This window comes from Gorilla gorilla, chromosome 19 (assembly GCF_029281585.2).
Source record: "Gorilla gorilla gorilla isolate KB3781 chromosome 19, NHGRI_mGorGor1-v2.1_pri, whole genome shotgun sequence".
NCBI classification, from domain to species: Eukaryota; Metazoa; Chordata; class Mammalia; order Primates; family Hominidae; genus Gorilla; species Gorilla gorilla.
Window position 1 is genome coordinate 81,777,181 of NC_073243.2, and position 13,048 is coordinate 81,790,228.

General features: G+C 39.4%; 1 long non-coding RNA gene across 1 annotated transcript in view; it reads right to left on the reverse strand.

Moving 5' to 3' along the window:
* The window catches only part of LOC129528091 (uncharacterized), a 196,854-nt gene that overhangs the window by 65,754 nt on the left and 118,052 nt on the right, over positions 1-13,048 (reverse strand). The window contains exon 3 of the long non-coding RNA XR_008673288.2: positions 1,351-1,480. This is a non-coding gene — a long non-coding RNA (uncharacterized lncRNA). The remainder of the gene's footprint in view (positions 1-1,350; positions 1,481-13,048) is intronic.

A 13,048-nucleotide genomic window follows, 5' to 3' on the forward strand; every position in this document is an offset into this window, starting at 1 on the left:
ATATTCACGGCCTTGGCATCTGACATTAGGACACAAACACCTTCCACTTACAGAGCAAATATGCCAGATACTCACTTTCCTAGCACCTTAGCAGCTAGGGCCTGAATCTCAGTTTTGTTTCTGCCCTGGATTTAGAATTGGAAACTGGTGACACAAAGGAGCAAGACCACTCGCAAGATGTCCTGGCAAACGTGGCCACAGTGACAACATCTCCCATCTGCCTCCGGAGGCTGCAGTGGTGGCTGTTTTGATAGCAGTGCCCAGTGTGCATTAGAGATGTTAGCTGTACAGTCTGCAGCATGTGGGCCCAATTCCAGGGACCGTGGTCTCTTTGAGGGAGAGGTTTACTGTGGCATTTTGAGCATTGTCCTTGGCTGATTCTCTGGCCCAACCCAAGATTCTGCAAGTTACCAATATCCTTTCATAAATTCCTTTTCTGCTTAAATTAGCTACAAGCGGTTTCTATTGCTTACAACTGAAAAGCTGGGTGACACAAATATCACCCTTCTTAAATGGATACAATGACAGAAATTATTTTTCAAAAAAGTACTTCTTGAAAAGTTAGCTGTCACGGTAATTTGGGAGAAGGGGAACAGAATGCTGAAATGTACAACTTAATGTAACTATTTTACTCTACTTCCCTTTAGCACCTTAAGAAACTGGCAAAAGTAACAGCAACAAGGATAATATTAAATAATGAGAAATCTCTTGAGCGATTCTTCCACTATTCCATCAGTTACTTTGATGGATTTAATGATGCATTTATTTATGCTTCATCAAGCGGTTGGAATTTGTCAACAAAACAGTATGCATAAGTCATACGTACATTTTTGAATGCCTATTATGTGTCATTATCACTGCTAGATGTTGGGGCTGATTCATAGAAGAAAGAGATTGGTTTTCCCTTTGAAGTAAGCAAGAAAGTTTAACATAATGCTGTAAGTGTTACAAGAGTGCAGCAGGAAGAAACAACAAGTTCAGCCTATTTTGGGTAATCAGAGAAAAATGTTTATCATCTGGGTTGTACTTTTTTCAATAGACTGAAATGTGGTCAGGTTGTGTCTCTGAGAGTGTGTGAGGTTTCCAAGGCAATAAATAGTGGGAAATGGAATTTTATCTTTGTTATTCTAAAAAGCCACTGTAATGTTTGTGCAAAGTTTTCTTAGTGCTCCCTAAGTTTTCCTGTTCCAAAGGGACTAAAGAATTTTTGTTTAGGCTCTAGCAAGTCTAAATTCTGTTGGATTTGATTGTTGTGCCCTCCCAAAGAAGTGGCATGAGTCCCAACAATTTGGAAATGTTCAGCCTGTTTTGTTTTGTGCACCACTGCCTTGATCCATGGTAAGAACTTACCTGGAAAGCAGGTGTTCGCTCAGGTCTGATGGGGCTATAGGACAGATTTGATAAGGCTACTGATAGGACAGAAGCTCTGCTGTCACAGAAGGCTTGCATAAATCTTGCTGCTTTGAGGGGTTGAGGGAAGCTGTGTGTGGGGAGAGAAGGCAGTTAGTTCGCCAGCAGTTCTGTCACCAGGGCCACCTAAAGAAGGAAGCAGGCATTTGCGGTAATAAGGTGAAATGTTTATAGTCTTGTTTCTGACCATAACCACATTGAAAGCTTTTCCTGGAGAATCAAGCAGAAAACTTCTCAGGCCTCAATCCTCATCTCCTGTATTTCCCATGCCAAATATTGCTTCAATTTTTCAGGAATGACTTTACTCTACTATGAAAAAAAAAATCCCAAGGAAATAAGAGAAACTTGTGAACAAAACCTGCAACAAGGGATCCTGCTGCTAAGAGAGTTAAAAAGAAAATACAACTGTTCCGAGAGTTCAATTTAAGATCAGTGTTTGGAATGAAAAGCACATTTTTACACAGCAGCCTAGTTATAAATGGTGATGGGGTTCCCAGATGGGCCAAAAAAAGGACTGCTTAACTCACAATGTTACTGTAAAATCAATCATATTGTCTTAGCCCTGTATATGTTCATACCATTTGCTTTTTTCACTATATACATTCATTTTCTTTTTCTTTTTCTTTCTTTCTTTTTTTTTTTTTTTTTTTTTTTGAGATGGTGTTTCTGAGTTTTGCTTTGTTGCCCAGGCTGGAGTGCAATGGCACAGTCTCAGCTCACTGCAACCTCTGCCTCCTGACTTCAAGCAATTCTCCTGCCTCAGCCTCCCAAATAGCTGGGATTTTACAGGCACCTACCACTATGCCCAGCTAATTATTGTATTTTTAATAGAGACAGGGTTTTACCATGTTGGCCAGGCTGGTCTCGAACTCCTGACCTCAGGTGATCTGCCCATGTTGGCCTCCCAAAGTGCTGGGATTACAAGTGTGAGCCACCGTGCCCAGCCTTATACATTCATTTTCTACCATAAGCCTCATAGGAAGATATTTTTTAAATAGAGAAAAGTATGAAGAATGAAGAAAAAACTCCCCAAAGTCCACCACCGAAAGATAACCATAGAATACAATTTATTCCAGTTATTCAACATTTTTAACAGATTTATTGAAGTATGATTAACATACAATGAACTGCAATATTTAAAATGTATAATTTGATAAGTTTGACTTGTGTGTATGCCTGTGAAACTATCACATCACCACAATCAAGATAATGAGCAGATCATAAACCTCTCCCCGCAAATCCTCATATCCCTTTGTAAGCGCTCCCTCTGGTACCCATCCCCAGGCAAACACTGATCTGCCTTCTCCCACTATAGATTAGGTTGCATTTTCTATAATTTTATACAAATGGATTTATAGAATATGTATTTCTTTTTGTCTAGCTTCTTTCACTCAGTGTAAGTTTTTGAGATTCATCGACATTGATAACCTATACCAATAGCTTATTTCTTTTTATTGCTGAGTAGTATTCTGTTGAATAATTATACAATTTATTTATCTATTCATCTATTAGTGGATATTTGGCTTTGTGATGTTTTATTCCAACACAACAAGCAATTCTTCAGTTCTCAGACACCAACTTGATGTCCAAAAATTCAATTCAATTCTGACACTAATTACCTAGGGTTAGCACAGATCCTACAGGTTAAGGACTCATCCTACAAGACTGCTGCCACTTCAGACTCCAGCTACAAATGAGGTCCTCAGGCAACTACATTTCTGCCAGACTGACTACAAGTTCAGGGATTCTCACAACCCCCTTTCCAAGTCCTGTAATTTGTTAGAACAACTCACAGAATTCAGGAAAGCACTTACGGTTACCAATTTATTATAAACGGAACAACTCAGAAACAGCCACACGGAAGAGGTGAGTAGGGCAAGGGGTGGGAGCGGTGGGCAGAGCCACCCTCCCAGCACCTCAGTGTGCTCACCAACTAGGAAGCTCTCCAAACTCCTGTTGTTTAGGGGTTTCTAATGGAGGTTTTATGATGTAGAAATAGTTGATTAAATCATTGGCTGTTGGCAATTGAACTCAATTTCCAGTCCCCTCTTCTCCCAAGAGGTTGGCGTGTTGGGAAGGGAGAGACTGAAAGTTGCAACCCTGTAATCATGTGTTGGTCTTTCTGGTAACCAGTCTCATCCTGAAGCTATCTAGGGGCCTCACGATGAGTCACTTCATTAGCATAAACTCAGCTAATGTGGAGAGGGACTTGTATTTTTTTTTTTAATTTCTTAATTTTTTAAAAACTTTTCTTTTAGGTTCAGGGGTGCATGTGCAGGTTTGTTATATAGGAAAACTTCTGTCACATGGGTTAGTTGAACAAATTATTTCATCACCCAGGTATTAAGCCTAGTACCCAATTGTCATTTTTTTTCTGCCCCTCTCCCTCCTCCAAAACTCCACCCTCAGGTAAGCCCCAGTGTCTGTTGTTCCCCTCTATGCGTCCATGTGTTCTCACAACTTAGCTCCCACTTATAAGTGAGAACATGTGGTATTTGGTTTTCTGTTCCTGTGTTAGTTTGCTAAGGATAATGGCCTCCAGCTCCAACCACGTTCCTGCAAAGGATGTAATCTTGTTCTTTTTTTATGGCTGCATAGTATTCCATGGTTATATGTGCACACTCTCTTTATCTAGCCTACCATTGAAGGGCATTTAGGTTGATTCTATATCTTTGCTATTGTAAATAGTACTGCAATGAACATATGAGTGCATGTGTCTTTATGATAGAATGATTTATATTCCTTTGGGTATATACCCAGTAATGGGATTGCTGGGTCAAATGGCAGTTCTGTTTTTAGGTCTTTAAGGAATCGCCACACTGCTTTCCACAATAGTTCAACTAATTTACACTCCCACCAATAGTGTGTAAATGTCCCCTTTTCTCCATAACCTTGCCAGCAACTGTTATTTTTTGACTTTTTAATAATACCCATTCTGATCTGTGTGAGATGGTATCTCATTGTGGTTTTGATTTGCATTTTTTTCATATGCTTGTTGGCAGCATGTATGTCTTCTTTTGAAAAGTGTCTGCTCATGTCCTTTGCCCACTTTTTAATGGGGCTGTTTGTTTGTTTCTTGTAAATTTGTTTAAGTTCTTTATAGATGCTGGATATTAGGTCTTTCTGAGATACATAGTTTGCAAATGTTTTCTCTCATTCTGTAGGTTGTCTGTTTACTTTTTTGATAGTTTCTATGGCTATGCTGACACTCTTAAGTTTAATTAGATCCCATTTGTTAATTTTTGCTTTTGCTTAAATTGCTTTTGGCATTTTTGATATGAAATCTTTGCCCATTCCTATGTCCAGAATGAAATTTCCTAGGTTATTGTTCAGGGTTTTTATAGTTTTGGGTTTTACATTTAAGTCTTTTAATCCAGCTTCAGTTGATTTTTGTATATGGTATAAGGAAGGGGTCAAGTTTCAATGTCTGCATATGGCTAGACAGTTATCTCAGCACCATTTATTGAACAGGAAGTCCTTTCCTCATTGCTTGTTTTTATCAGCTTTGTCAAAGATCAGATAGTTGTAGGTGTGTGGCCTTATTTCTGGGCTCCCTATTCTATTCTATTGGTCTGTGTGTCTGTTTTTGTGCCAGTGCCATGCTGTTTTGGTTTCTGTAGCCTTATAGTATAGTCTGAAGTCAGGTAGTGTGATGCCTCTTGGTTTGGACTTTCTGCTTAGGATTGCTATGGCTATAAGGGCTATTTTTGGTTCCATCTTAATTTTAAAACAGTTTTTTCTAGTTTTTGTGAACAAAGTAACTGGTAGTTTGATAGGAATAGTGTTGAATCTGTAGACTGCTTTAGGCAGTATGGTCATTTTAACAATATTGATTCTTCCTTTGCATGAGCATGAAATGGTTTTCCATTTGTTTGTGTCATCTCTCACTTCTTTCAACAGTGTTTTATAATTCTCATAATAGAGATCTTTCATCTCTCTGGTTAGCTGTATTCCTAGGTATTTTATTCTTTTTGTGGCAATTGTGAGTGGGATTGTTTTCCTGATTTGGCTCTCTGCTTGGCTGTTGTTGGTGTATAGGAATGCTAATGACTTTTGTACTTTGATTTTGTATCCTAAAGTTTTGCTGAAGGTGTTTATCAGCTGAAGGAGCTTTTGGATTGAGACTGTGGGGTTATCTAGATATAGAATCATGTCGTCTGCAAACAGAGATAGTTTGACTTCCCTTCTTTATATTTGGATGCCCTTTATTTCTTTCTCTTGCCTGATTCCTCTGGTCAGGACTTCTGATACTATGTTGAATAGGACTAGTGAGAGAGGGCATCCTTCTTTTGTGCTGATTTTCAAGAGGAATGCTTCCAGCTTTTGCTCATTCAGTATGATGTTGGCTGTTGGTTTGTCATAGATGGCACTTATTATTTTGAGGTATGTCCCTTCAGTACCAAGTTTATTGAGAGTTTTTAACATGAAATTATGTTGAAGTTTATCAAAATCCTTTTCTGCATCTATTGAGATAATCATATGGATTTTGTCTTTAATTATCTTCATGTGATGAATCATATTTATTGATTTGCATATAGTGAACTAACCTTGCATCCCACGGATAAAGCCTATTTGATCATGGTCGATAAGCTTTTTGATGTGCTGCTGAATTTGGTTTGCCAGTATTTTGTTAAGAATTTTTGCATGAATGTTCATCAAGGATATTGGCCTGAAGTTTTCTTTTTCTATTGTGTCTCTGCCAGATTTTGTATCAGGATGATGCTGGCCTCACAGAATGAGTTAGAAAGGAGTCCTTCCTCCTCAACTTTTTGGAATAGTTTCAGTAGGAATGGTACCAGCTCTTCTTTGTACATCTGGTAGCATTAGGCTGTGAATCTGTCTGGTCCTGGACTTTTTTGTTTGGTAGGCTATTTACTACTGATTCAATTTCAGAGCTCACTCTTGGTCTGTTCAGGGATTCAGTTTCTTCCTGGTTCAGTCTTGGGACACTGTATGTGTCCAGGAATTCATCCATTTCTTTTAAATTTTCTAGTTTGTGTGCATATGGGTGTTTATTATAGTCTCTGATGGTTATTTGTATTTTTGTGGGGTCAGTGGTAATATTTCTTTTGTCATTTCTAATTGTGCTTATTTGGGGTCTTCTTTCTTTTCTTCTTTATTAGTCTAGCTAGTGGTCTCTCTTATCAATTTTTTTCAAAAAACCAGCTCCTGGATTTGTTGATCTTTCTAATTTTTTTTTTTCAGTTGTGGCAGGCAGTGGTTGAGACAGAGTCTCTGTCACCCAAGATGGAGTACAGTGATACAATCTCAGATCACTGGAATCTCTGCCTCCCAGATTCAAGTGATTCTCATCCCTCAGCCTCCTGAGAAGCTGGGATTACAGACATGCACCACCATGCCTGGCTAATTTTTGTATTTTTAATAGAGACAGGGTTTCACCATGTTGCCCAGGCTGGTCTTGTACTCCTGACCTCAAGTGATCCACCCACCTTGGCCTCCTAAACTTCTGGGATTACAGGCGTGAATGGTTTTTTGTGTCTCAGTCTCCTTAAGTTCAGCTCTGAGTTCAGTTATTTCTTGTCATTTGCTTGCTTTGGTGTTGGTTTGCTCTTGCTTCTCTCGTTCTTTTTGTTATGATGTTAGGTCATTAATTTGCAATCTTTCTAATTTTTTGATGTGTGCATTTAGTGCTATAAATTTCCCTCTTAACACTGTCTGAGCTGTGTCCCAGAGATTCTGGTATGTTGTATCTTTATTCTCCTTAGTTTCAAAGAACTTCTTGATTTCTGCCTTAATTTCATTATTTACCCAAAAATCATTCAGGACTGGGTTATTCAATTTCCATGTAACTGTATGGTTTTGAGCGATTTTTTTCCTTTTTTTTTTTTTTTTTTTTGAAATGGAGTTTCACTGTTTTTGCCCAGGCTGGAGTGCAATGGCACAATCTCGGCTCACCGCAACCTCCGCCTCCTGGGTTCAAGCGATTCTCCTACCTCAGCCTCCTGAGTAGCTGGCATTACAGGCATTCACCACCATGCCCAGCTAATTTTGTATTTTTTAGTAGAGACAGGGTTTCTCCATGTTGGCCACGCTGGTCTTGAACTCCCGACCTCAGGTGATCCACCCTCCTCGGCCTCCCAAAGTGTTGAGATTACAGGAGTGAGCCACCGCGCCCGGCCTTGAGCTATTTTCTTCATCTTGATTTCTATTTGAATTGCACTGTGGTCCAAGAGAGTGGTTGGTATGATTTCAGTTCTCTTGCATTTGCTGAGGATTGTTTTATGTCTGATTATGTGGTTGAGTTTAGAGTATGTGCCATGTGGTTATGAGAAGAATGTATATTCTTTTGGTTTTGGGTGGAGGGTTCGGTAGATGTCTATCAGGTCCATTTGGTCCAGTGTTGAGTTCAGTTCCTGAATATCTTTGTGAATTTTCTGCCTCAACGATCTGTCCAATACTGTCAGTGGGATGTTGAAGTCTGTCACTGTTATTATGTGGGAATCTAAGTCTCTTTGAAGGTCTTTAAGAACTTGCTTTATGAATGTAAGTGCTACTGTGTTGAGTGCATATATATTTAGGATAGTTAGGTCTTCCTGTTGAATTGAACACTTTACCACCATGTAATGCCCTTCTTTGCCGTTTTTTGATCTTTGTTGGTTTAAAGTCTGTTTTCTCTGAAATTAAGATTGCAACCCCTGCTTCTTTCTGTTTTTTATTTACTTGGTTGATTTTTCTCCATCTCTTTATTTTGAATCTGTGGGTGTCATTGCATGTGAGATGGGTTTCTTGAAGACAGCATACCAATGGGTCTTTCTTCTTTATCCAGCTTGCCACTCTGTGCCTTTTAATTGGGGCATTTAGCTTGTTTGCATTCAAGGTTAGTATTGATATTTGTGGATTTGAACTGTCATTGTGTTGTTAGCTGTATAGTATGCCAACTTGTTTTATAGCATTACTGGTCTGTGTACTTCAGTGTATTTTTGTAGTGGTTGGTAATAGTCTTTCTTTTCCATATTTAGTGCTTCCTTCAGGACCTCTTGCAAGGCTAATCTGGTGGTAATGAATTCCCTAAGCGTTTGCTTGTCTGACAATAATCTTATTCCTCCTTCACTTATGAAGCTTAATTTGGCTGGATATGAAATTCTTAGTTGGAATTTCTTTTCTTTAATAATGTTGAATATTGGCCCCCAATCTCTTCTGGCTTGTAGGGTTTCTGCTGAGAGGTCCACTGTTAGCCTGATGAGCCTCCGTTTTTAGGTGACCTGACCTTTCTCTCTAGCTGCCTTTAATGTTTTTTTCTTTCATTTTTGAACTGGAGAATCTGATGATTTGTGTCTTGGAGATACTCTTTTGAAGCATTTTGTGGGGGTTCTCTGCATTTCCTGAATTTGAATGTTGGTCTCTTTAACTAGGTTGGGGAAGTTGTCATTGATATCCTGAAATATGTTTTTTAAATTATTTCCATTCTCCTCATCTCTTTCAGGGATGCCAATGAGTTGTAGATTCAGTCTCTACATAATCCCAAATTTCTTGGAGGTTTTGTTTATTCCTTTTCATTCTTTTCTCTTTATTCTTGTCTAACTGTCTTATTTCAGAAAGCCAGTCTTCAAGCTCTGAGATTCTTTCCTCAGCTTGGTCTATTCTGTTATTAATATCTGCAATTGCATTATTAAATTCTTCTAGTGTGTTTTTCAGCCCTATCAGATTGGTTACATTCTTTTCTATACTGGCTATTTTGTCTGCCAGCTCCTGTATCATTTTATTGTGATTCCTAGCTTCCTCAGATTGGGTTTCAATGTTCTTCTGAATCTCTATAATCTTCACTCCTATCCGTACTCTGAATTCTATTTCTGTCATTTCAGCCATCTCAGCCCGCTTAAGAACCCTTGCTGGAGAGGTAGTGTAGTCACTGGGAGAAAAGAAGACACTCTGGCTTTTTGAGTTGTCAGAGTTCTTGTGCTGGTTCTTTCTCATCTTTGTGGGCCAATCTTCCTTCAATCTTTGAAGGTGCTGTCCTTTGGATATTTTTTTTTCTTTTATCCTACTTGATGACATTGGGGGCTTGCTTGTGATATAAGGTGAGTTCAGTCAACTGGTCTCATTTCCGGAAGATTTTAGGGGGCCCAGGCTCAGCATAGGATTCCTGGACTGCATGCCGTTACTCTGGGGGACTGGTATCAGGGCCTGGCTTTTATCTCTGGCTCCTCAAGGTTAGGAACATGCTGCACTGGAGGGGCCAAAGTGCTTCCAAACTGAATGGCTATTCGCAACATCCATGCCAGTGGATGGTGACAAGCAAAGCACTTCATAGGGTGATGGCAGCAGGATCTGTCCTTGTTCACATGTGCCAGCAGCAGTGGCAACAGAAACGTGGTAAGATGCATGCTCATCAGCTGTGGCTGGGTGCTAGTGGGTGCTGGGTTGCTGGCTTCCATGAGGGTGTTCACAGCAGCTGCAGGGCTGCTGGGTGGGGATGCCATTAGCGACTGTGCACGTGTTCACATTTGTGGTGGTGTTAGCATAGGGGTGGGGTGCTGGTGGGCACAAGACTGTGTGCACCCTCTGTGGGCATTCCCACAGGCAGCGGTGGCTGGGTCCACTGTTCTCCATGACTCATTTTGCACCAGTGGCAGTGTTGGCTCAGGGGCAGGTGCTGGCAGGCATGGGGCTGGTGGGCTCCATGCCCACCAAAGTTCTGATGACAGTGGTGGTGTGGCCAGAGGATGGGGATAGTGGGAGGTGGATGGGGGGAGGGGGAGGGGGGAGGAAGAAAGGTATGGTCACACCAGCAGGATGCACGTGCACATGCACACTGGTTGGGAAGGGAAGACAAGGTCGCCCCAGGTGTACCCATACCAGCAAAAGGATGGTGCAGGGAGGTCATGGGCAAGTGCATGCAGGCAAAGTGGCACAGGGGGAGGCTGCATCGGGGGCAGCACAGGTGAGCTGGTGCATGTTCGTGGGGCCCACTCTGCTGGAGCACTCTGCTGGTCAGGTGGTCCATCAGCACAGGAGCTATGATGCAGGCCCCCAAGGCACCAGAGGCTGCCCTGCAAGCAGGCACATCCAGGCTGGGTCCCAGAAGAGGCCAGCAGACCAAGGGGTGCTCAGGTCAAAATGGCCCCGTCTCATGGGCAAAACCTCCCTGCAGAGTTCAGGTCAAAATGGCCCCGTCTCATGGGCAAAACCTCCCTGCAGAGTTCAGGTCCAACAATTCCCCCAAAGCTAAAGTATCTTATAGGAATAAGTCGAGCCTAGAGAGATGGGCATCTTGATATCAGGTAGTGATAATCTCCACATCTGTTCTTTCTCAAAGTTGTTTTAGCTGTTCTGGGTGGTTCTTTGCATTTCCATATGAATTTTTGGATCTGCTTGTCAATTTCTATAAAGAAGTCAGATGGGATTTTGACAGCATTGCATTGAATCTGTGAGTAAATTTGGGAAGTATTGTCATTTTAACAATATTGTCTTCTCACCTATGAACATGTAACACACTTTCATTCATTTACTCTTTATTTCAAAAATGTTTTGCAGTTTTCAGTGCACAAACCTTGCATTTCTGTTGTTAAATTTACTCCTAAGTATTTTATTCTTTTTTATTCTATTGTATAAAAATATATAAAAATATAAAAATACAACTGGTTCTGTAATTGGTCTTGTATCCTGCAACCTTGTGGAAATTTCTTATGACCTCCAATAATGTGTGTGTGTGTGTGTGTGTGTGTGTGTGTATTTTTTAGGATTTTCTATATACAAGATTGTACCATCTGTGAATAGAGGCAATTTTACCTCTTCCTTTCTGATCTGGATAAGTGTTATCCCATTTTCTTGCCTAATTGCCCTGCTTAGATTCTCTGGTACAGTGTTGAATAGAAGCAGTGAGAGCAGATACCCTTGTCTTGTTTCTGATCTTAGAGGAAAAGCACTCAGTCTTTCACCATTACATATGATACTAGTTGTGGGTTTCTCATAGATGCCCTTTATTAGGTAGAAAAGGTTCCCATCTGTTTTTATTCTCTTGAGTTTTTTAAATCATGAAAAAGTGTTAGACCATTAATTGATGTTTAAAGATTAAACCAGCAGGATTTTTTGTAGATTCTGTATAGACAAGCTGTTTCTAAAATTTATATGGAAGAGCAAATGAGCTAGAATAGCTAAAACATGTTCATCATGGTCAGCCTAGGCCAAGTCATCATCACCTGTCATGTGGATTATTTCCAGTCTCCTCCAACTAGTCTCTCTATGACCACCCTTGCCACCTTACAGATTAGTCTTACAGGCAGAGTGACTCTCATTGTACCTAAGCCAAATTCTGTTTCTCTCTTCAGTAATCTCCCACCTCACTCAGAATAAAACCTAACATTCATACAAAGGACCAGATATCTAGTGTCACTTGCCACCTTGCTACCTCTCCCACCTTATCTTCTCCTACTTTTTCCCATGCTTACTCTGCTCAAGCTACGCTGGTCTCTTTACTAAACTCAAATATATAAAGGATACTCCCGACACAGGGCTTTCGTTAGCTCTTCCCTCTGCCTGGAATTTTCTTCCTCAAGATACCCATATGTTTCATTCCTTCATTTCATCAAGCCTCAGCTCAAATGTCATATTCTCAGAGAAAGTTTTCCTGCTCACTCAATAAAATAGTAATCTTCACTTCTGTCACTTCTGCTATGTTTCTTACTCTAATGTGCTTTTTTTAGTAGTTCTTGCTCCCACTCAACAAATTCAATATTTATATTATCACTTGTTCTTTTTCTACCTCTTCTTCTTAGATATTAGCTTTAAGAGAGCAGAGACATTATCTGCTATATCCCAGAATATTCAACAGTCCTTGGCATTGTAATAGATGCCCAGTAAATATTTGTTGACTAAGGGAATGCTTCTGTTTAAAAGAGAATTTTTAAATTTTTGATGTAATCAAACTTAGTAACCCTTTCCCTTATGATTTTTGCTCTTGTGTGTCTTAAGAATAATTTATAAACACCAAAGTCACAAAAAATTGCTGATATTTCCTTCTAATATTCTTGAGCAGTTGTTCATTATTTAGATCTTTTGTACATTTTAATTTTGTACATTTAATTTAGTGATAAGGTATAGGATAAAACATTTTTGTACATGTAAGATAAAAATTATTTTAATAATGTTTATCAAATTTTTTCTTTTCTTCTAATTTGAAAAGACAATTCTAACATATGCTCTTTCTCTTCATCTTGCTTTTTCTCACAACAATATGTGTATTTCTTTCATCATTAAAAATGTCCCATAAACATCATTTTATTGTTGTGTAGTATTTCAACCTGTGACAATGCCAACATTTATTTAATACTTTTTCAATAATTAGATATTTGACTGTTTCCATTTTTGTTTGTCTAACACTAAAAGGAACATCTATATAAATGAAACATCATTCGTATTCAATTGTTTACTTAAAACATATTCTTAGAAGTAAAACTGCTTGGTCAAAGAATATGAACATCTAAAGTTCTTATACAAAGTGCAAATTATTCTCCAGAATAGTTAGACCAACTTGCCCTTGTTTGAGCATTACCAGTAAATGAGAATACAGGTCCCACTATACATTTACCAACGCTAGTATCAAATATCTTTCTCCTTTCTTTGACATTCTTTAAATATTTATATGCTAGGCCCCAGGCTAAGCTCTTTACACAGATAA